The sequence below is a fragment of the Sylvia atricapilla genome, chromosome 1, assembly GCF_009819655.1.
Source record: "Sylvia atricapilla isolate bSylAtr1 chromosome 1, bSylAtr1.pri, whole genome shotgun sequence".
Taxonomy (NCBI): Eukaryota; Metazoa; Chordata; class Aves; order Passeriformes; family Sylviidae; genus Sylvia; species Sylvia atricapilla.
The window spans coordinates 87946283-87972096 of record NC_089140.1 but is presented as its reverse complement, the minus strand read 5'-3'; the positions used below and the strand labels follow the sequence as shown (position 1 = coordinate 87972096).

Genomic DNA, 25814 nt, shown 5'->3' with positions numbered 1-25814 from the left:
ATCCCTCTTTCAGTATGAGACTGTTCCTCCTCATCCTCACACTACAGGCCCTTACAAAAAATCTCCCTCCAGCTCTTTTGTAGCCTCCTTTAGGTACTGGAAGGTCCCCCTGAAGCCTTCTACTGTCTGGGCTGAACAAACCCAGATTTATCAGCTTTAAAATATCAGTATTTTTCCATGTAAGTGTCTCATAGTTGTTGCTGCAATAGTTTATATATTTGTAATGGGTTTTTTCTAGGTTGTCAAGGGTACATTTCCAATAAACAGAAACGGTGTTATTTATTTGTAACTTCAGCAGCATAAAACACAGCTGAAATTCATCAGCAATATATGGAGATAAACCAATGAGATTACTTTGATGAATTAATTTTAACTACAGTATTTTAAAAAATCAATTCTATAGATGAATTCATTAAACTTTCCTTGGAAAAAATCTGTAAGCAGCTGGGAGCAGTGGCAAGACACTGGATATTACAGGCCACAAAGATGGTCTAAATGGTCATTCACAAATCCCTGTTAAAATGACTAGTTTTTAGCTAGGAAAAATCTTACCTAAATCACTGCTCAAATACATCTGACTTTAGCAGATTACTGCAAAAAAAAAAAAAAGTTTTGGCAAAAATATTCTCTACACTTTAGCCTTTGCTACTCACAAATCTCACATGTCATAAAAAGAAACCATGTTTAGCTTTCAATAATTAATAGAATACTCAAAATAGCACTTCATGTACAATATTTAGTAGCTGCACAGGGCAACCATAACAAGTCCTGTGTTCATTCTTAAACACAACTTTACAGAGAGAAGCCAGGATTATGGTCTTCTTTTCAGGTTTGCAAATCAGAAGGTCCAGCAAGTTCTGCAGCCTCACAGTGATATAAAAGTCAAGCAAGTTTCTGACAACACATCTAGTATAAACAATCCATTGTAAATTAGTAGTAGCTACTGTTTCTACATTTACAATTCCTCCTCATGACATATATTTCTATCTTGGTTAAACTGTACATTAATAAACACCTGAAACACCCATCTTGCATCTGGTAGAAGAAATATAAGAACGAGCTCTTTAGTTATAGGTGTTTGTATGTCACAAGTGAGGTGCAGACCCCAAGGCATTGAACTACAGCATTTGGATCTCATGTACATTTAGATCTTATGTTAAATTCTGCAGGACCCTAAACAATAAGTTATAGCTTCACACAATATGGAACCATTTATTTGACATTATCTATTACATTTCTAATGTAAGCCTATAAACACAAGGTATCCTTAAAAGAACAGCTGGAGATTCTGGAGCAAACCCACATTACTTATTACTAATTGTGTTTATGGGTAGACAAAAAGCAAAGGCAAAAGGAGGACTTCCTTCAGCCACTTTTTTTTTTCATTCACTCAGCAGAAAGAGAAGCAGCCTTGATTTTGGGCAATTTAGACTCTTTCAGCCTCTTTGTCAAGCACCAGAGCTGCAGCAGCTAATACAGGCAGTTTTCCTGAAGCGCTAGGGCTGCTTTGATGTATTCTGCCATGGATAAATCTGGCATATACCAGAAGAGTGTAGCTTTTTCCCATCTGCAAAATATTCTCCATGAAACCTGCCTCTCCTTGCTTACCCCAGCACCGAAGAGACGCTGCTGTCTCTCATAGGTGCTCGCTGCTGCAAAGGCCTTTCAGAGCTCCCCGAATTTTCCCTCCAGCCATCTCTAATCTGTGTGACAGCAACAGTCTGGCACGAAGAAAGATGAGGAGCCACTAAGCACAAAATCACTTTGCACAAAACACCTCTCCCTAATCTGTTCTGAGCACTTGATCTGGTCCGCATCCATTTCTGCTCATCCTTTCATATTTTTTCAGTGCCCTACCAGCCTGTGGCATTTGAAGTGTATGTATGCTTCTTACATAGATGCAAAGTCTGTAATTTGATGTGCACTTCTTCTGAATAATCAATATAAATTTAGTCACCTAAGAAACATTCCTGAATATATCCTTCTAATTATACATCAGACTGCAATTCCATGCTACTCTGACACAGCACTGACAGTATAATCCTCTCCATGGCAGCATATGGTATAATCACAGATACTGAAAATATTAAGAGCAGGCAATACTTAAGCAGATGCTTAAAAGCATACTATACATCACAAGTATGTAAGTGATCCAGAAATAAAACATAATAAATTCCACAAGTGTGGAACTGCATATTACCACAAGATTAAATATTTCATACAACCACTCACTACAATGAGTGTCTGGAGTCATTCATCTGTCTTTCCTAACAAGGATAAATATTTTTTTCACTGTTCAGGAAAGCAGCACTCTATGAATAATTGATTTTTAAATAATTGGTATGATGTCCAAGCTCATGTAATTAAATCTCCCTTTGTCAAGACATATCACTAGTAAATGTTTCCTAAAAGGGAATTAGAAAAGACAACAACATCAAAACTAAACCTCTTATAATGAGTGAAATAGAATATTCTCCACCACTAGGCCAGAGAGACAAATTGCTTACAAATTCTCTCTTCCCTCACCCAGCCCAAATCATAAGTAGATAAGTCTGTTAGAGTCCACATAAAAATTATGTGAAACAAGGGCAAACAAATGTTGTCATCTAAATTCTATCCCAACTGGAATCAGGAGCAAGACTTCCATGAACTTCAAAGTCAACAGTATTTGGCAGGGATTAAGCATTCCAAATGGCATTCAAATAACAGATGGATGTTTGCTGCAGTTCAAAGGCATGAGGCATAGCTTGTGCCTTACTTATGCTAAAATCTTACCCCCGCATATATGTAATGGTGAAAAGGCCATAATTTCTACAAGTGAGGGAGAGACCACTGAGAGCATCATGCAAGCTACCATCCATCCGCTCCATAACTCCATAACTCTGGTGAAAGTCAGCTTATTATGAGCAAAAAATAAAACAGTAAAAAGGAGTTGTAGTGGTCAGAGGATGCTTATGCTTGGCAGCAATCCAGCAGTTTGCAGCAGACGCTGGGGAGCAGGGATGCATCCCCTCCATCCCACATTTCAGTTCCATTAGGAATCTGTACAGAATATTTAACACTACAGAAATACACTCATGCTCACAGCCAATTCTTGTTTGCCCTTAGTTTATCATGAAAAGATTGCTTTTGTTCTATTGAGTTTAGAAGAATTATCCCTACTAAAATAATCTGTGGGGATCTATATATTATTAATGACAATTGGATAAACAAGTATGTTCACATCCAACTAAAATGGGGAATTAAAAAAAATAAAATTAAAAGGAGTCAGTTCTTATTGGTCTCATTGACTCTTCTGATGTCTCTCTAATTTATTTTATTTTACTAACTTTCCTACAAAGTATGAAAACATTGCTCATGGGTTCGTCTCCTCAGTTTCCTCCAAATGGTTCTTATATACAATCATATCTATTCAAAACTGAAATCTTAGGATATCACCACCCTGTAGAAAGTAATGTCATGGCACTCTTAGAAAAGCCACAAATTTCAATTTGAAGACAGGAAATCTTCTACCAAAGAGTAAGGGTTTTATAGGCTTAAGAGTGAGTTAAAAACACTTGGCTGAGGGCAAAAACATAATGCAAAAGGACCTGGTGAAGTTTGAAACAATATGTTTACATCAAATTTTGCCAGCTGAGTTTACCACAAGGCACAGGAAGAGTATTCAGGTGCTGGACTACACAGGCCTCCAAGCTGGCTCCAGGCATAGGCAGCTTGGACTCAGAACCCACAGAACCAGGCTCACATGGCCAGTGCCCAACTGGCTCAAGTGAGTATTAGCTCTCTGACATCTCATCTCAGTTACACTTCTACTGTGCATCTCTACAGCATGATTTGCCTGTGTTTTGTATTACTTATATTTGCTTTCCACAGTCACCAGTGACACTGTCCTTCCCTGCTCTGTCTCCTTCCACCACAGATAATTAGGAGACTCTTGCATCAGTTGAGTGGCAAATTGCAAAACAGTGGGGATATGGTTGAAAAAAGCTCTGTACCATCTCCATGAAACAAAAGTACTTAATTGAAATTGAGAATGCCATTCAGTCAGCATAAAAATGAACTTTAAGCGGTTCTTTGCTCCAATACTCACATCAGAAGTATGTGAGTACTTTGCTGTATCCTTTTTTGTAAGCCTATTTTCATACTCCCAATACATGGAAGCCAGTTCAAAAATACTTCAGGCTTACAAAGAGTAGCCCAAACTGCTTAAGAGTTACCATTTTACCCATCCCAATATCTCATTCTCTCTGAGCATGCACAGTTTGGAAGCAGGATGCTCTGAAACCAGGCACGTTATTAAAGGCTCTTTGGCAAACTGACAAATTCTATGCAACAAGCCTTAACAGCAAGACATTAACACCAACAATTTGAAAATTACACTTTGTAACTGAGGAGTAAGGCAACTTCTCCTTCACAAAGAGATACTCTGGGCATTTTCCATTTTCCTTATAACAGTATATCCTAAAATGTAAAATGAATATTAGTGTTTACAGGTTTATCACACAGTCATTTTTCTGTCCTTGTAGGTAAAGTATACCTTAGATAAGCTGTCCAATTTCTTCTTTTTTAAGGTGTAATGACATTATTGTTACTGTAAAGTTCATGCCCTTGAGCTTAATGTAACATGATCTAACCCACCTTTTGTCCCACAAGCTGGATCCACACTAAAACAAAAACAAGGGATGTGTTACAGCAGCTTAAAATGTCTTGTAACTCTGGCTGGTGCTGAAAGACTACAGTGAAAGTGCTCTCACATTTCCCCTGCATTTCATGACTGTCCCTGAAAAGAAAGTCAAATGTAAGGCTGCATAGATAACATTTCTTGGCTTGACCATTGAACAAAAGCAAGCATGGAAGCACAAGCCTCACAATGTTTTTGTTTGTATTCATCCCAAATGGAAGTTTCTAACAAATCCAAAATTAAATACTCAGGTTTAAGCATTTAGAAAAATATAAAGGATTCACATAAATACAGAAGTAGAAAGCACCCAATATTCCATTTTAACCAATATCCTGCTGCATATAAAATTTCCTTAGTCATAGATAAGTTAAACCCATTACATCTCAGGAGAAATCTCACTCACTGCTAGCACATCAGTTTTTCTAGAGTGGCATAAAACTTAAGACAGAGTTGCTAATTTTGCTATTTTACATGCAGTGGAACAGATGTGTGAATCAAAACCTTCAGTCTTTCAGACAATGTGAACACTTGCTTACTTGCTTGATAAATATCTCTGCTTTATGTGACAGAGCTGCAGAAGTAGAAAGCTATCCCATCCTTGAAGTCAGTAGACAGACATGGATTCAAATCTTTTAGGGGAAGAAACATAATTTCAGCTAATGTCTTATGCAGCTCAGAAGAAGGGAACATTCACGTAATCCTGATAACATTTGTGAAAATGAAAAAACAAACAAAAATTAAGAAACCCTCCCTCCACACTTCCAAATAGGAGTGTCCTGGGATTTTTTCTGAGCCAAAACTGAGATACATTCAGTTTGACTTTAGATGTAATACACAAGTCATTCAGCAAATATTCAGATTTCTGGACTGATATTGCTTATATTTGACTTGATATCTTCTCTTCTCCTTTCCTCCAAGCATTGAGAGAGCAGGCAGGAGGGTATTCCACTTATTTTAAGTTATAATATCACACGAAGTTAAGTCTTGAAGTTCAGACGTGAAGATGGAAATCACAGGTTTACAAAGTCCACAATGCTGTAATTGCATATTGAATGTTTGTTCATAGAAGCAAATGAAAGCTGAAGATTTCCAAGAGCAGAGGCATTAGCAAGCAGCCATGAAAATGGATTTTTATACTGAGAACAATAAGCTTGATATTGGGGTTTCTGCAGAGGAACTGAAGAAGCAACTGTCCTTCTGTATCACCTCACATCATAGTCTGAGGCAGTAGGAAGGGAATCTCTTCCAGGGAGAAGTTTTCCTTCTGGGTGGGTGTTGTGTGGCAGAGGAAGTGGTCAGGTATTGTCTGTTTTTGGGGGCAGTTCTGTGCAAATCGTTCACCTCTTCCTTGCACCCTCTGCCATTAGTATTGTTGCTGTTATGGTTTATTGTCTCTTCTCATTGCTGTTTCTCATTACTTAATTAAGAACCATTAAGTAAATTGTTCCTATCTCAACAATGATGGTCTTAACCTTTTGTCCTCCAATTCTCCTTTCTGTTCCAGCACAGGGGAGGGGAGAGAGTGGTTTAGAGAGGCAGTGGGAGAACTGTATCAGGCAGGAACACTCCTAAACCTCAAGGCAAGTTAGAGGCAAAACTGAGCAAATCAGTTTTCATCTGCTGGTGGCTAAATGAAGTTTTAAGGCTCAGAAGAGAGTAAATGTTAGTATTTATGGCTTTACAGAGATACAGTACTTTTCCTGTGTTCACTTCCTATTCTGTCCTCAACAAGTGGCTGTTGGACTGCTGAAACTTCCACATATCTACTTATCCTCCTTAACTTGGACAAAACCTCAGTCCCAAACCACCAGTTACAGTTGCAATACAAAAAAGTAAGGCAAATTCTCCTATTCAATCCCTAATGTGCAATTATTCAAGCCTCAGATCATCATTCAATGAGAAACAGTTTTTGCATAATTAAAACTGAACCCTCTTATGCCCTTTAGTTCTTTCAAACTGCCCTGGGGAACTGAAGGATAATTAGTATGACCAATATCAAGAGGAAAGCAAGCTGTAAAATTCATCTTTATACAAAGGCTTTAACTCTTCTGTACATCACAGGCACACACAAGCTTCAAATAACAATGACAGTACAAGGTACATAACTGTAAAAACCAGTCTACGTTAACAGGTTAGTACCATTTGGCCATGCTAGAGCATGCATTGTGTTGTACATGGCAGAAAAATAGGAAATTGCATCTGCACTGAATGGTTTCTCCCTTCTTCAGATCCTAATATTTGACCTCATGCAGTCCGCTGGATCCCTGAAGCACTCTGGTGGCTAAGTCCTCCCTCCTCAAATGCTACCCACAGTGGGAACGAAACAGACGTGGTTTAATAGCCAACTCTGAATAGAGAAAAGTATACATGTGTTTGAGGTGAGGCCCTAAGGGCCTCCTATCCCTCACAGAACATCATGGAACTAAAAAAATAAGATTTGTACCAGTGAAGAAAACCACTCATTATACTCTTCTAGACTTTGCTTAATTTCTCCTGCTCCTTCTTATCATACATGAGAAATACTGGAACAGAGACTGTAGGGCAAACACGGATGTACAAATAACTTACAAAATTTGAAAAATTGAGGGCAGAGAAAGAAATTAAATATCTCAATGACCTGCAAAAGGCCTTATACTGTCAGTAGTCATGTAGAGTCTACTGTCAGTAGATTCAGCATGGCAGTGATCAGGAAAAATACAGCTCTCTTCTCAACAGCAGCCAGACAGGTGGAAAAGAAATGTCAGAGTATTAGAGAAAAAGAAAAGTTAATTTAAACTAATGATAACACTGCCTTACAGTGAAGGGGAGCAATTCTACAGCAACATTCATCCCTTTGGGCTAAACTGAACAGTCTGCAACTCCTGGCAATAATCAGCTGATTACAATGTGCTATGTACACTCTGCTTTGACAGGGAAAAGTCATAGAGCTGGACAGAGAAGAGAACACCACTGGAAACTCTCAGTTTTCCATTTCAGTAGAAATTTCAAGCTGAAAACTGTTTCTTTTCACATAGGAACTATTCTTCCTGAATTTCAGGTTAAAAAATAAATACATAAATAAACAGATCTGGCTACCACAGTTACTACGATCTTATTTTGAAGCACCGGATTACTGTTTTGTATGATGCCTGTGAAACTTCCTTCCACAAAATGAGAACTTATGGCATGAGAAACACACCCATCTCACATTAGAACCAGAACTTTTTAGAGTAATGGAAAGCCTGTACATAAGATAATTTTCATATTATCTTCAGTATACTCAGTATAAAAAACAGTTATTCCTTTTTCTGAACTACTCACTTAACTCGGATCCACTTCCACTGAGTTGTTTGGCCAAAATACATCTGCATAACAAGAGGAAGCTCTCCTTAGTGGAGGGACACCCCACCCCTGGAAATGTGACATGAAACACCGTGCCTGCTGTTCAGGATATGTGAAAGACACATGGCACTTCAGGAACCCTTAAAATACTTCTGACATTGGCCACGCCACCAAAAAGGCATGGCATCAGATGCAGCATGGAAAGAGTTCACGCAGCTGCATAGTTTAAACAGGTTGTCACCTTATTTATCCCTGCACAGCCTCGCAACAGCAAAACACATGCCCCTGCAGCCACAAAGAAAAGCTATTGTAATTCTCTCTGTATTGAGTTTCCTTACAGGGTTTTCCTGCCATGCACAGTAGGTGTGGCATGCCACCAGTGTGTTGGCCCTGGGGACAGAGCTAAAGTGATCAGATTACAGCCACCCAGCATGATACTCCACACTCAGGCCAAGAAGGCCTTTTGAAGCAAGGTGTTGTACAGATTTGGTCACCAGTGGTTGAAAAACTATATTTTTTTAAATTCCCCTCATCCTTGCATTTGAATTGAAGGAACACTAAGTAACCTCTCTTCCAGGTAAGCAAGCACCTTCCCTGCAAGCAGCTCCATGTGCCTTGGCAGGTCACAGCTGCCCTACCCACAACTCCTGTATGCTCAGCCAGCCCTTCAGTCTACAAACACTTCTGCCTTTCAAAGGATTTAACTTCAGCCTTTAGAGCTATACCCTTTCCCTTCAGTCTCACGCCTGGAAAAACCCTTCTTGCAATGCTTACACATCCTCTCTTCTCCTAACCCTCCTGCCCTCAGGACTTGGTTAAAGCAATTCTGTAGGTCTATTTTAACATGAGGTACCCTCCCTAAGTGAAGAAGCAATATGTAAATAGGTATCAAACCCATTCAAAGCACAATCACCATTAATTCTGGATTTACTGTGATTGGCTAGTTCAAGTGAGTCCAACTGTCATGCAATTAGCATCCAAGGCACACAGCACCAAGTGCATTATCATCACACAGAAATTAAGAATAGTCAGTGCAGCACCCTTCACTCCTCTGAGGACACAGGTTGGAGTGCTCCATACAGAAAAGTTGAATCCTGCCTGAACTAAGCTTCTTCCACAGGCCTCAGGGAAAAGCTCCAGCTTGCAGACCATGTCAAAAGCCAAACCTCCTAACAATTTCTGTAGTGCTCCCTAGGTCTGGTCAAAGTAACTAGAAAATTAATGTAAGATGAACAGAGTCGTACATTGAAGCAGTTGTCAAAGACAAACAGCTGGTGTATTTTATTTGAAACTACATTTTCCTGGTTCCCTGGATAGGTGTTCTCAATGCAGAAGCAGTACCAAGCTGCAGAAAGGAACCACCAGTGTCTTCCATTCCCATTAGAGGCTGAACCACACTTGGAAAGAAATGGTTTTTTGTACAGCCTTCCTTCAAATAATCTTGTTTGTATACATGAAAACTGCCCTGTAGACAATTGTAAGTGAGGACAAGATGGGAATATTCAAACATCTTTTGGTGGGACCCCAATTCCCCCTAACTTTTGCCCTGGGTTGGGAACCCCCAAGCCTTGTCAAATGACAGCTGCCTTCCTAGACCACTGTGACATTTCTTTCAGAAACAGATGCCTGAAAAAGGCACTATTATACTTTCTCTCTTCATCTTCAACTCATAAGTCATAGCTTTCAATGCTGGTAAAGTGTAAAACTTCAGGCTGCTGGAAGAGATATCCAAACAGCTACCCAACCAAAGTGCTTATATTCCGTGGGAACACAAAGATCTCATAGTGCATATAAGAAAATAGCTCAAAAAAGCAGCATGGGTTTCTCCTCTCCTGGGAAAAACCAAGCCCATTCCTAGGATTGCCTTCTGTCAAGAAACCAGGTGTACTTGGTAGAAAACATGGAAGGGTGAAGGAATTCATAGTGTGTTCCTTCAAGAGCTCAGCAACAGAAGCTCATAGAAAGGAGGAGGGACACACATGCATTCATAGTTGTGATAATTTTCCTTCCCAGTAGATATTATACATGCTGAGGTTCTGCTTCTCACGAAGTGGATGGATGTGTAATCAGCAATGGGAAGCAGTGGATTAACTCCTCCTCTCGTTATGGTTGTACACACAACTTCAACTTTCCCTATTAAACTGCCATTATCCCTATCCAAGAATCTTCTTGCCTTCCTTCTATTTTCTCCCCATTCTGCAGGAGTGGAAAATGAGCAAGTGCCTGGGTGGCTGTTGACCCATGTCGTCCACTGCCCCCCCCCCCCCCCCCCCCCATCATTTTGGGCAAACTAGAAGCACAAAGACTGTGAATGGTACATGTTAAGGGCCAACAAGTTCCAACACTAAAGGTATTTTGAAAAAAATTGATTTTCGTCCTGAAAAATATATAATTTTCATTTTTTCAATCATATAACAAAAATAATTAAAGACAGCAGCAGGTATAAAACTTAAATATATAAAAAACCCTTATATATATACACACACACTTATATATACGTGTATGTGCATGCACATACATATATGAAATGAAATAAAATAAAAGCACTAACTACTTTCCTGAGCAACTTGGCAGCAAACTTGCTCTCTCAAAATCTAGAGCTGAAAAAGCCAGTTGAAATCAATGGTTTTGAACCTGCCCTATATCACTGACTGGTCCTTCTGCACAGGGCCCCACGGTGCTCCCAGGGTGGAGGAGATGAAGGCTTGGTGTGCTTGTAGGATATTGTGAGGGCTGGGTGTGGTGCTGCTGCAGTGCCTGCCCTGACTGAGCCTCTCATCACTTCTGTCCTGGTGCTGTCTCCATGTTCAGCCCTGCTCTAGCAGATGCTGCCCCAAATCCCTGTGCATGCACACCCATGTGTGTTTGTAAGACTGTGAAACAGGGTCAGACCAGAATCCTCAGAGTCAAACATCGCTGAATTTTCAGTTTCACTGGAAACAGTTCGCATGGTTGTTTCCAAAACCAATGATATTTACTTTAGTCTGTAATGTTTGCTAGTCTTTCTATCCAAATTACAAAAGCAAATATGGTGTATTATGCCAAAATTCAAATCTGGTATTGGTATGACTTCACTTATTATAGAAAAATTATCCAACTGTTTGAATTATAATCAGAATATGAATCTGATCTTTAAATTTTACTTGAATATGGTTAAAGAGCAACAAGAAATTCATCACTGCAGGAGATGCAAATGGATTAATTCAGATCCATGTACTTTGTTAATCTACCATCCATCTGTTAGACAATTATAGCATTATCCAATAAAGTCTTGACCACGTAGTACAAACATGTCTAACAATTAATATGCAGGAGAGTTTTTTTGCATAAAATAAACCACATCATTTTATTAGCAGTGTTCCCCTAATGAAAACAAGTTTTATCATAGACTGGATAAATATTTTTAGGACAGGAAAAGAGCATGTAAAGGCCTTAAAGAGAAAAAATAATATTAATCAGTACCTTCATTAGTTGTATGCAGATCATAGATCTTTCTGATGCTAATTGTTAAAAAGTGGGGCATAGCCAACTTAGTTGTAAATTCCCCAGTGCAGGCACACAATTTTTACATTTTTTCAGAGGATACAGAACTCATTAGTGGCAATGCCTCAACAATCAATTTCAAAAAAGAAATTCACCAATGATCTGGGAAAAAGCCTGCCATTTTAATGCAAGAGTTATTATCCTTACTAAACACAACCCTTTAGAAATGGAGCAACTGTGGTAACACATTAAACAATAGAATCCTGATTCCCTCCTCTCCCCCCAGTCATCAAATACTGAGGAGAAGCTTTTGTTTAAATTGCTTAGTTACTGCCAAGTTGTTTACTGACCTCTTAAATTTTATGCTACAGCATGCTGCTGTGGTAAAACTGTGAGCACAGATGAAATAGCTGCTTTTAAAAGCTTCTCCCCACCCCCACCTGCCCCTCATTGTATAAGGAGCACAATTCACCAGAAGACTACAAAATTCCGTATTTTAAAGATGAGGAACAGCTGCAATGGGCTAGAAATGAATTATAATGAGGCACAATGCTCCACTTGAAGGGAAGTTTCCTTTGAGTACATCAACGTACCAATTACAGTTGCAGAAAAAATTCAAGACAGATGTGAGAGCCAGGAGCAAAGAGGAAACAAAGAAACTTCACTGACCCATTGCCATCTCTGCAGCACGGATACCCTATGCACTCTTAGAGGTAACAACAAGTAGGGTCAGCGTCAGAACAACCTGCTACTGTTTTTCCTCTTGGAAGAGGAACATGTCATAATGAAGACAGGAATGGCAGCTTTTATCACTGATGAAATCTGCCTGCTTCTCATATATGCCAGCAAATGCTAGGAACAACAATATTTCCCTTTGGTGGAGTGCCTACCTGCTGCCAAACCAGATTGGTCCACAGCACTGCGACGCAGAGCAGAATCATCTAGCTAGAAAAACGTGAGTCACTACACCTAAATACTTGATGGTTATTACTATTCTTATGTCAAAACACTTGGTGTGATCTGTGCTTTGCATAGAGGAGGAAATATTTAACACACTTGGGAGTGGACTTGGGCTCAGTCTAGTCAGCTTCACCTTAGTCCCTCAGAAGGTGACAAGGTGGCACTTATCTTGGGAACCACTTCCAGATAGACAAAGGTAGTCAGCCTATATTTATGCAGAGGAAAGTGTGCTGAGTATCTCATCACCTTCTGTGAGGTGGTCAGTTTGGTGGATTTTGTTTGTGCATGTTGTTTACCTTGACCTTTGTAAGGTTTTCACACTGGCTCCTATAACATCCCTAGACAAGTTGACAAGGAAACTAGGAAATGGGAAACTGGTGGAGCTGCCAGTCTCAGTGAGTTATGATGAGCGACACAAAATCCAGCAGGAGGAATGCCACTAGTAATGTACCCCACAGGTTTACCCTGGAGCCAGTACAGTCAACACCTTCAGCAATAACCTGGATAACAAAACTCGGTTTACTCTCAGGAAGTCTGCAGACAGTATAAAACTGAGGAGTGTCTGATGCACCACATGGTATTAGCCTGTGCTATTCAGCAGGAATGTGCTGCCATTTAGCAGGACCTGTACAAAGAGGAATCTAATTAACCTCAACAAGGCAGGGTATAAAGAATAACCCCAGGCACCAGTACACACTGGAGATGAAGGGTGTGGAAAGCAGCTTTGCAGCGGACAACTTTGGGGGTGTGGTCAGCCACAAGCTGACCACAAGTCAGCAGTGTAGCAGCATGGCAAAAAATTCCAACAGTAGCCTGTCCTGCTTTAAGGTGTAAGTAGTTCTGGCAGCCTGTTCTTACACACTTTGCTTGAGCACGGGGATTGGAGCAAAAGATCTCAAGAGGTTTCTTCCAGCCTCAACTCTTCTGTGAGGCTCTATGTGAGCAGAGCTCTGACTAGCATTGGCATTAGTTTGCTGAATTACTTTAAACAGTATCATGAGTCAGATGTGGAGGTTTTATTCCGTTTATTTATTAGAGTCATACTGGGCAAAATAAGATGACTGAGAACTCCTTATTAGCTACATTAAAGTAACTGAAATTAGAAGCAAGTCATAGGGGTTACTTCCAATGAGTGCCACAATTCAGACCACATTGAGGCCCTTTCATTGCTCAGTTCTGGAATAAACAACAAGGAATAATCAATGTTTAATCCATGGACCCACAACACCATAGGAACAAAATCAAGATTGATATATTCCATTCCAGAAATGTTTCCAAATAATTTATTTCTAACAACAGAAAAATACTTCAGCATCAGCACTATTTTGTTCTTTATAATATAGTGTTGTTTTGTCTTCTATTCTGCAAGCACCCAAGCTACAATTTGTCAAGAAGTTTTGCACTAATACATTGTTATACACCCTAAAATGGTTCAAAATTACTTTTCTGGAAATTGTGATGTCACAGTTCTAAGAAACCAATATTTTTCTCCCTGTTTGAGATGGAAACAAACACTCTGCTCATCTGTGAGACTGTTGTTGTAGGTCTGTAAAATACCTGACACCATATGCCAGCTAAAAGGGAGGTAAGAAGAGCAAGATAAATCGTTACTGTGATTTGTAATCCCACTGAACCCCAATCCAGGCCTTGTGCTCATAGCTGAAGGCAGACAGCAGGCTGTTACTCTAGGGTTAAGCCCTTCAAGAAGAATGAAGAAGGAAAGTGACTGGGTAAAAGCCAGACTTCTTACTTTTGTATTTGTATGGGAAGCACACACTTGTTCTTTCACTGGACAGTTAAACATCAAGTTCACTGGAGAAGTAGTTGACTGTTATGGTTATAAAGGAGTCAAAACTCTATGCAAAAACCATAGTCTGAGACCTATTTTCCCTGCAGCTTATGTCAAACACTGAATCTTCAAACTGTTGTTAAGGCCACCTAATTATTTAAGAAATGATGGCATGTCCAACTGACACAGAGCAGATGGCTCAGATCTCTGCAGGAGCAGCAGTGCTGCACATCTGGCTAGAACAGATACTACTGCTGCCGGAGAGAAGAGGGAAGAGTGTGTAATGGTAGGACTCTATAAATTCATCCAATAAAATAAATCAAGAATAAAATTACTTTCTTAGAGAACAACAGCATCCCACTCCACACAAAATCTGGCCTAAAAATGCATCAGGCAAAGGCAAAAGGTAGTGTGGAATTATACAATTTACTAATGGAACACTGACTTGAGAAATTCAATTCAGGAAAATACTTTATTTGGTTTCAGTAAACTCGCTTTACTCCTTTACAAAACAGTAAGGGAACACAGCTTTAAAGCTTCCTGAAATGGAGATTATTAGTAAAATAAAGGTTCCCCTTGGAGAAATTCAGCAGGTATCTTGTTTCTTAATTATAAAGGCAGAAAGGAACAGAAAAGCAAGAAAATCTGGGAGATAGCATTGAACACAGTTTGCCCTAAGGAACTAAAGCATTGTAATAAAACATCTGTGGATCTGAAGATGAAGGATGAAAAAACTCAGTCTTAGAGACTTCAATTTAAAAAATTAGCGGAGACTTTCATACTTGCTAGAGACATATTTTTAGTGGACCACGTTTTTTAGGAAAATGGTTAAGTGAATATTGTGTATACAGTGTTTGAAGATAAAGAAGAATTAAGTTCCTCATCTACATCCTCATCTTACTGCTTTGAAAAATCACATCATACTTGTAGTAGAATTAATGAAAGGGAAAATCCTCACCAATAGAAGACCCTCAAACTAGCATTAGATTGTTTCCTGTCTCCAAAATGTCATAATCATATGCATTGTATTATGCAGAGTAATGGGCTAGAAATAACAAGTTGCTGCGTGCTTGTGGTAAAGATGTGCTGTGTGCAAGTGCAGAACAGATCTTACAGAGAGAACAGACTTCAGACAGTACAATGCGGAACAAATTCTAAAGCAAAGCCAATAGTAATTTACAATACCAGGTACAAAACATGATTGAAAACACCTGTTCTCTAGACCTCATCCTAGACAAGCATCAAAATCAGTATGGAACAGCAAAGAATGTATCAATTAAGCCCTATGCTGAAACCAGAAAAAGTAATCTATTACACTCTTAATTGTGCATATATGAATCTACAGTTACAGCTGACATTGATGTTATTTCATACATTGAGGCTTAACAGGGAGTACTATGGGAAAACAGAATGTGAAGACTTTTATATAACTTGATAGATTTTGTAGTTAAAACATGCTTTATTACAAGGCTGCAAATAGCCAGACATGAACAGCTATTTCACAGCCTTAGAAGATTTAATAGCTATGTGCTAACACTTGTTACATTTATCTCAGAGGTTGCCCAGGAAATTTATTATTATAATGCCAGAAGGGAAGTGAGAAAAATATTGCAATTGTTTTCTTGGTACTCCAAAATGGGAACAAAAATAGAAATGTGAACACTCTGTTGATGCCCTGAACTATACTCTATAGCACCTGTTAAAAAAACAAAACCAAAAGAAACAAAAAATACTGTTATGACCTAAGCAATATATGATATGAATCACATATTTAGACTTCAGAATCACAGAATGAACACTTTAAATACACCAAGCCACTAACAATGAGGATAAGTTACAGCCAATTTGGAAATGCTCACTCATAATAATTTTTTTTATATGCCACAGCATCTAGACATCATAATCAGAGGCTCAGACCCCACAATATTTGATCCTGTACAAACATGAAATAAAGGCATCCTTAGTAGCTGAAAGAGGTTTACATTTCCAGTTCTAAGAGCAAAAGGTGGCTCTAGGTTCTACAATGAAGCAGAGGTATTGACTCTTGCCTTTCTCCTACAAAGCAATGCAAATGCATTTCTGTTCAGCAGTGACTGTCACCTAAGAAGCATTCCTAAAATTAAGGCTTTGAAATAAAAAAAAAACTGATATGGGACCAGACCATACAGCATAGAGGGATTTTTCATATAATAACCTTTATGAAGCAAAACTCTCACAGTCACTACGGTCACCAAGTCCTGGTATTGATAGAAAAGTCTTTTACATTAACAGTGTCATGCTATATTTAATGTAGTGAGAGCTAGGTGACAGCTTCTCACTGCCTGGTACATACATTCTCAAGGTATCACCTTTTCTCACGAACTGACAAAAAAATGAGAGCTCCAGCTCCTAAGTGTTGGTCAGAGGTCTTTCAAAGGAACAGAAAAAAGTCACAGCTTTTGTTTGTGCAGGTGTGGTTTTGACTGATGTAGGCAAGGACACATACAGGTTGTGAAACTCCAGAAAACACCTTTTACCTGTACTAAAAGCAAAAATATTACACATTTTGAGGGTTTCTGTGGCTCAAAAATCCACATATACGTACTATGCTTCATTGGTCTTTAGAAGTCTGAAGTGAAAGCGGTTTTTGGTTTTTTGTCTTGTAAGTTCTCTCCCCCATCCCACTGTGGGGCTAGTGAGTGAGTGGCTGGATGAGGCTTAGTTGACAGCTGGGATTAAATCACAAGAAGATTCCGGCAAAAATCTTGTCATTTTATTCTGACAAAATCTGCATTTAACATTTTCAAACCTGTGATGCCTTGATTACAACAAGCAAGTAGCAGATACCTATTTTTGCAAGGAAGCACTATTCGTGTTTGGAAGCTATCAAAGGTATGTCCCATACTCCAATTAATCTTCAGGAGATAAACTCCTTGACAATAAATAGGAAGGAAGTGTTAAACAGCAGTAATACCATAATTTAGTAAGTAGTCGCTCATGTGGTGATCCCTCAGAAACTTAACAGAGTACACATGGAAGTTTCATGTACTACAAATAACCCAGACCTTATCTTTCACTTTGATATTAGACTTACTTTTAGAATGTATTTTTTGTATTAATACTTAATGAACCCTTTTAGCAAGGGACTCATATTGTTCTCAGCTGATGTACAGCTTATGAATACTAAATCCATTTAAAAGTTAAATTACCTTTGATATCCAAACCAAAGAATAAGTCTTTTATATATACGAACATATATTTAACTAAATTGATATTTAACAAATATATTAATAAATAATATTTAATTAACAAATATTTAATGTATATGAAAAATAGGGATTAAAACTTATTTAAATTTCTAAATCAATCAAAATAATCTCAGTAGCATATAGTCTAATCATATAGCCTAATCAGCCTATACTGTCAGCAACAGTTGTCTCATATTAGACAGTTGATCTTATAACCACAAGGTTCTGTGAAGAAATTTTACAATAAATATTCTACCAAACATCCTGTTTTATAAAAGCTAAAATACTTCAGTAATGTTATAATACTTTGACCAACATCTTTTATATTTAATCACTGAGACTCAGGATGGAAAATAGCCCTTTTGACATGAACAAATTTTGAACTGTCCAAAGGTTTGTTCTTCTTTGAGCACAAAATTATGTATTTCAAAATGTCTAATGGTTTCATAAAACTTGACTAGAATCATCCACACTGCTCCTCTGTAAAATGTCTGGAGACCTTATTGCAAATAGGTTTTCTATTACATCTCCTTAAACTCATCACTTAAAAGCTTCAATAGTCAAAATATTTATACTTGAAGTTGCTATCTTAGTTCATTATCCTCATCTCTTTCAGTAAGAATTTTCTTCTTGTATTTTTTTAAAAAAATGACTCTGTGGATTGGTTTCTTTCCTCTTTCATAGCTGCATTAGTTTTCACAGTGTTCTTGCCTGAGGAGTATTAGCACCTTTCCAGCAATTCAAAGGTAAGAAAACATGTCCACAAGAGAGAAGCAGAGCACATTGTTTGTGAGGAAGCTGCTAGAGGACCACAGAAAGAAACTCACATGGTCAGACTTGGGAGGTCTTAAGAGGTCTTGAAGTAACAGATGTATCAGTTTACGTACCTAGCCTGTGTTTTTACAAATGTGTAAAATATGGTTTTACATATGTGTCTTACATACAGACACATGATTCTGAACTTACACATGCATAACTTAGAGAAGTTTTAAAATTTTTTAAATCCCAAAAGTTTGAAATTAAGCAGTGCTATAGAACCTACATAAGTACATCCTGAAGTATGCATTTCAGCTTTAATAGCATCCAATTCCCTTTCCCAGATATCTGCTGTGTGGATTTTTTTCCCCTTCAGGTGATTTTACATAGATGAGCAGGATTTGTGGAGATTCCAGTACAGCAAGGAGCCCAGATTTTTATATTTCTCCATGAGGTGTCAAGGAAGCCCCATGGAAGAGGGGGTATTAACAAAATAACCTGGTAGGGCTTGATTTACATAAAACAAGGAAAGTACTTTACCTTTGCTGTCTGAGACAGCATCACACAAACCAGCTTGGACACACAGTGAGTAGGATGACTCTCAGATTAGAGCTAGTTTTAAAACACACATAACAAGTTCACTGTTAAACTCAACTTCCCTAAATTGTTTAAAATCCAAACAAAGCCAGTATGTTTCTAACACAGTGTTCTAGGTCTGGAAAAGGGCTTCAAGGTCAAGGCTTGTCTTATTGAAGACAAACCTCAAAGGTGGACTTGTGAAGGGTAGATAGTGAGGCTTGGACTGCACTGTAGATAACACTGGAGAAGAGATGAATAACACCCAGCATTATGATCCTGGGAGACTCCAATCCTTACAACACTCATAATTACAACAGATATTATTCCTAAGGTAAAGGATACAATAGCAGTGAAATGCCAGAAGTCTAAGTTATAAATGAATTAAACAGTTCTCTCTGGTAGTTGCTGAATAGTTATGTTTCAGCAACTCATAAAGCTTTCATGCAGGTACAACCAAACGACACAAAATGACCTCTCATCATTTTTATTTGGCTTATAAGTCTTCAAGTAAGCTGCCAATAGAATGACTGTGAAGAGTGTAGTTTGAATGATAGTGAAATGTGATATGAATGATAGTGAAAAGACTCATATGAATTTGGTACGCCATTATACTACATGGGTGGTGATGGTAAATAAGATCCCATACAGGGTCTACAAATCAAGCAGAAACATAGTATTATACAAACCACACTACCCTAAAAATAATTCCTCAGTTCTACAACTAGGGGAACAACAAGGATAAAGAAGTAGAGAAATTCTGCAGAGACTTGAGTAAGGTCTGGCATCTGCCTCTAAGTGGGAACACAGTCTCTGGAAGGCATCCATCGGCTCTCACCCCACAAAAACAATTGTATAGCAAAGCCCATGCATACTGAGTCCAACAGCAGAGAGACTTGTGAGTTAGGATGACTCAATAATGAAATTGGTTTTGTCCATCCATAAGCCATCAAGATGATGTTCAGCCATCACGTCAGCACATGTAAATTAGATGTAAGTTATCATTCTTTTAGAAAGTGCAACTCTGCCTCAAAAATAAACAAATCAATATTTCAAAACCTACAAAGCGACAAGACAAAAGCTCTAGACTTCATTTTGTACCTTGGCAGACAAACCTATAGTGGGACCTCCACTTACATGGGATGATGTGAGAAAGACAAAATACCTAATCCTAAGATCTTTCCACACCATCCATGGAATTTCATTCTCTTTACATTTCATAGGAAGAACAGCATTTCCATGCATTTTGAATACACCTACCACAAACCAAAATTGTCTGTCCCACCTTGGCCCATAGGCTTTGGGCTGTCTCAGTTGCGTTTGCTTCTCTTATCCATCTCCCCTCTCTGTTTCAGAGCAGCTCCGAGCAGACATGGTCTGCAAATGAAAGAATATGCTTTCCCTTTCCCCAGGAAAGTGGAAAGTATTTCCTAGCCTAAACTGCCCTCCAACCCTGAAGGACTAATGTTTCTTCAATTAAGGACCAGTCATTCCTCTGGGTGAGGAATTCCACTTTGGGCAGCAGAAGATTGGCAGGCTAGACAAATTTTAAAGTACAAGTAGACCCATTAGGTCTTGTGATCACCAGGACAGGTGTTGGAGAAGCCACTTTTCATAGCTTTGTACTAGCTTTGAGCATGTTCCCTGATATAGTACTTACAAGCCTTGCAGACAGCTGTGAAGCATTTCCAAACAGGCTGTTACAAATAATTCTGAGTAACTGTCATTCAGTAAGACTTTACAGACATTGTTGCCTCCTTAGAAAAAAGATTGATGGAGAACATTAAATCGATACAAGTCCAAGTTTATCCTTGGCTTCAGTGTGAGATTGAAAGCCAGGCTTCAAGCATTTTGAACACCTTTGTACTTTCTTCAAGGTCTGCATAGCACTGACCAAGCTTGAAAATTCTTGAGCTGCTCTCAGTCCTCAAAAATATTACTTGAATATTATCTAGTAGATGAGATAATAGAAAGCATTTTTCTACTAAAATCATAAAAAAATAAAGTTTTATGCTGTCGGGGGTCCTCTGTCTGCCTCCCTATTCCTTGACAGCAGTCAAGTCCCAGTGCCCTGTCTGACATTTAATAGATGTCATAAAAAAAATAAAAATCCAGAGATTCCTTTTTGCCAACATTGAACTCCCACCTTCAAATCTTAGAGGAAGTTCAAAGTTCTTTACCTTTTGCAAGATTAAGTGCAGAATGAGCCCTCCAAAGCTACTATTTCAGATATACATAGAAAATAAGTCCATTTAGTACAAGCAGGTCTATAGCAGGTCTTAGCTTTTGTCTTTGTCATTTGACATCACACATTAAGAACTGAGAAGTAGCAAGATTGTATTCTTGTGTTTTCATGCAGCCATAGATATCAGCAGGAATTACCACTATAAACAAGGAGCAAATCTGTCAGTCAGAAGAAGTAAGATTATTGTAATAAAATACAGAAATTCTCATCAATGCAAGCTACTTTAGGCTTCAGTGGTTTAGGGTGCAGTTCCTTTTATCTGAAATTGGATGACTAAAATAGGTGAGATTAATCTCACCCTGTTTCTCCACTTGTGATTTCTCACCTGTTTCTCCCTAGTGACAATACAGACAGCCCAAGGTAGCCACTTCCAACGTGGACACAGGAAGAAAGATGAACCTCCCCTTACTCGAGAAGTCTACAAGCTACCAATAAGCTCTGTCTCCATAGGAGAGCCCAAGATGTATCAATAAATGTTTTTATATTAGGAAACATCGATTCTATAGAAACTCGTAGAAAAGTAATTTGAAATGCTGAGAGGTAATAGTTTTTACACATCCTAAAACAAGAACAATTAAAAAACAAAAAACTAGACAGAACATCTAATTAAAATTGCCAAACAACAAAACCTACTTCTCCACCTCACTTACCAAAAAAGACACATTTCAAAGACCTTAGTTTGTCAACTGTCACGAAAATAAAACCTGAGGAAGGTTTCATATGCAACAAAGAGGCAAAATCATTTAAGATAAAAGGTAATACCAGCAGCAAAATAAATATGAATAAACTGTCTTTGAACTTGCGTTAGTAAAAAAAATTAGAAGGCTTCCAATTTCCACAGAAGCTCACCTACAGAACAGCCAGCCTATAAAAGGGCAAAGAACCCTGTTAAACTGGAGATATACTATAACAACCTTCTCAGAGATTTATATACTACAGCAGCTGTAATGGCAAGAGAAAATACAGGATTACCTAGGAGGTCCCTTCCAATCCTGTGCTCCTAATTTGAGTTTCTGCTAAAGAGCACAGGTCAAGCTGATCAAAGAGAAAACAGTACCAGTGTTCAAGTAATTCTTGAACAACTTCAAATCTCTCCTCCCCCCATCTCAACCCCCTCTGCCTTCACCTTACTCTGAGACACTAGTACCAGGGAGACTAAACAGGCCTGCTCTTTTCAGCAATTAAATCACCTCTGATAGCAAAAACCAAAAAAGACAACTTCCAATCCCTCATCCTTCATTTAACACAGAAAGAATGCTTTACAGCCATACAACAGAAAATAACTTTAAAACTCCCCAGCACTAACTCTACTAATGCGCTATGTGATACCTCATTTCAGAGCTGAAGGACAGCACAGATAGACAACTCTGGTAAAACACTTCCTTTAAGAAACTATACATCAATATATATATTTACCATACATAACAATCAGACATAATGTAGGAAACACACACTACTTCCATTTCCAATGCAGGTTTACCTTACCAGAAGAGTTTGCTTGTCTCACTTGAGCAGAGCTGCAGAGCACAAGAAATCCCAGTACCACCTGGTAGGCACCAACTAAGAACTGGCTATAATGAGAAGAGACATTTCACCTGGAACATTGTCTTGGTTAGCAAACAGCCATACAGGAAGGTTTTTCTCCTCTTTGGGAGGATAATCACACATCAGAATTAATGAAAGCAAAACAGCAGCACCTGTGAAGGTGGCACTGACATTCAGAAAAATGGATCCCTGGGGAAATTTTCTAGGCAAGACTGTATACTATATAAGAGTATATTTTACCTAAGTAAAATGAAAATATAAAACAGCTGCAATCTCTGGCACTGAGGTCTGGACAACTATAACAGTAGTAATACAAAAAATGATTTAATAAAAAAAAAAAAGACGAAAGCTCATACAAATTTTTTTTTTTAAAACCCACAAACCTCAAACCTACTCCCATATCTGGGAGCAGACAACACCCAGAAGCATGCCTAATCTTCAGGTTCAATGTGGTTAACTTGAAAGAGGCGTGCCCATGCCAAGGCCACTCCTCTTGGTACTCCCTGCACTGCTCTACACGATGTTCAGGAGGGAAGAGGAAGGGACTTGAGGTGCCTGTGGCTGTATGAAACCTGAACAGGTAGGTACATGTGCAAGGGTTGCTGGTAAGAGGGGTAGAAGATGTTCTTCTGTATGGCAAAATGCAAAAAATAGCTCAGCTATGGTCTGACAGGGAAGACAGGAGTGTGATGCGACCAGGGAATTGTGGGTGGCTGCTGGTGGGAATAGAGGAGTTTTGTGTGGTGTTAAGGTGGTGGATACCACCACCAAGGGGATATGTTTGTGCAGTGCAGCTAAATTCTAAAGTTTAGAATTCCCATTGAAGTTTGACTGAAGGACAAGTTTCTTCAGGCAATTAATGATGGAAAAAGTCATCATCCAATGAAGTAGGAAGTGGCTCAGGACAGCAGTCATATACTTTAACTATTTGGGATGAACCCAGATTGATTTCACTGACCAAAGTAACATTACTTTTAGCTAAACTCTATGACAGAAAACAACAATTCAATCCGTGCTGTAGCAGAAGCCTTGACTCAGTGCTCCTGTGAGAAGATGGTGCTGGACACTTTGTGTGAGTTTTAAATTGCAAGGGGAGTGTGTTTGGATAACTAACCTCTCACATGACTAAAAGGCTTATAGGGGCAAATCATTGAACCTAAGCAACTTAGCAAAATAGAAAAGATAAATATGAGTGGCTTTATATGATCCACTTGCAGCTTGAAACTAGTCCAGAACTTAAGGAAGACTGTACTGACATCAAGAGAACATCACTATGAAGAAAGAATATGATGTTATAAATAGGAAAAGATATGTGAAGTATCCCCTCCAAAATGCTGCTGAGCCTGGTGAGTAGGTATATAGTGAATATAGAGGTTGTTTCTGGACAAGTGATTTTTCAAAAGTTATAAATTTAATGTTTTCTGAGATGCTAAAAAGAATAATTGCTGCTCTTCACCAATTTCTTCCCCTCTAATTGCAATACAAGCTGCTATTAGCCAATTCCCCTGGCCTCTCCAGCTCTCACAGTAATCAGAACCTCAGATAATGTTTTTCATTTTGTTTTTTTCTGTAGACAAAATCAGGAGCATTTCCTTTCTAACAGTATGACACAGGCTACAGACAGCCTGGCGCCAAAGCTTTTTGCAGATCAATATATTTAATGCATTTAAAGTCAGTAAAATCTCCCAGGTTAGTCCTGAGTTGCTTGAGGAAAAAGAAAGCCAAAAGGCTAGGGAACACTGAAGATATAGATTTAATATTTCATTTGCTTTCTTAAGGAGCTCTTCATTTTAACAAAAAACTATTTAAGTTACTTTAGGTTTCAATTTAGAGTATTTTTTAAAAAAAGTTTTGGTAAGCATAGAGAAAAATTTAATGTGTGAAGTGGAGTCAGATACACTGAGACACAGGCTGGTGGGAGGCTTGTTTATATGCATAAAGACAAACCAGTAAATAAATGCCAAATATTGTGGGAACAAAAGTATTATCAGTCCCATCATACCAATTTTCTGTCTTTCCATCTCCCAAATTTATTTTTGAATGTTGCTTGAATATTGCTTCAGTCGCCCTGGCCTTTCCCACTGGCTTTACTCATTTACTTAAGTTGCTTCTCATTTTCATTAACCTCCAATCTTTATTGCTCCAAATGATTAATTTTTCTTGTGGACAAGTTTTACTGCCTCTTAAATACAACAGCCAGAGGCAATCACATAAGTGAGGAAACCAGTAATTCTCCTACAAAGTTCACCAGAATTGTTTTTTCTTTCATTTAGTCTCAAAAATTCCACAGGGACTTCCATTTACCCTACCTACATCCCACCTTCCACTCCAAAAAGGTGTCTAACAAGAAAAAAGGAATGAGCCTCATTAAAAAAGCTGTCATCCTTTTTAGTCTCAGTTCACACCTATCAATGACATTATTATCTATATTATAACCTAAAAATACCATAGAGAAATTGCTACCTTGCTGTCAATCTTCAAAAGATACTAAACAATGGTACCCCAAATTTACCAGATGTCTTGCAAAGCAGAAGCATTTTCGTTGCTCACAACTGGAAGAGCAACTTAATAAACTTCAGTTCTATGCACAACATTGGGCTGCCAAAAACCAGTGAATGAAATAACATTTTCCACCTTAACACAGCGTTACCTACAAAGCTCACGCACACACTGCTTTAAATACAAATACTAATTATTTTATGCTAATATTTTAGCAAGAATGAGTACAATTATTTCATCAAAATAGATGTAGTGGGAGGTAAGCAAGAAGAGGTAGCTGTTACTGATTTGTGGGAAATAAATTTAGTCTTCTCTTATATGGATTAGGTGGTTAGAAAGAGAAATGTTGACTTTCTGTTACATCAAAAGGTTTGTGACCTTTTGGTAAGTTCCAGTACACTTGTGCTTCCTCCCTAAGTCCAGAATAACTCAATAATATTTGTGAAGTGTTTACTATACTTTTAATAGGGCTTTTATTGAAAATCTGGACATGAGATTCAAGGTACTTCACACAACCGTTAAAGTTAACATCACTTACTTTGCTCTCTGAGTGCATCCCTTTCTGCTAAAAGTCCTCAGCCTTGGTGTGTCATAGCACTACAAGAAATTTGGTCCATGCTGGGAATTCCAGGACAGGCTGACTACAGCAGCTCTTGGGAATGGCATTTTATTCCTTTGTAGCAAGTATATGTTATATATTTATTATATATGCATAAGCATATAAATTACATC

The 25814-nt window shown here is 38.4% G+C and overlaps 1 protein-coding gene across 4 annotated transcripts in view; it reads right to left on the bottom strand.

Moving 5' to 3' along the window:
* LOC136366277 (poly(rC)-binding protein 3-like) overlaps window positions 1-25814 on the bottom strand; it is a 497612-nt gene that overhangs the window by 360910 nt on the left and 110888 nt on the right. The window contains exon 1 of one of the 4 annotated variants that reach the window (XM_066327310.1): window positions 9583-9595. The exons of the other annotated variants lie outside the window; for them this stretch is intronic. The gene's annotated coding sequence lies outside the window, so the exon portion shown is untranslated. Of the gene's footprint in view, window positions 1-9582; window positions 9596-25814 lie in introns of those variants that run through there. 4 annotated transcript variants of the gene reach the window in all.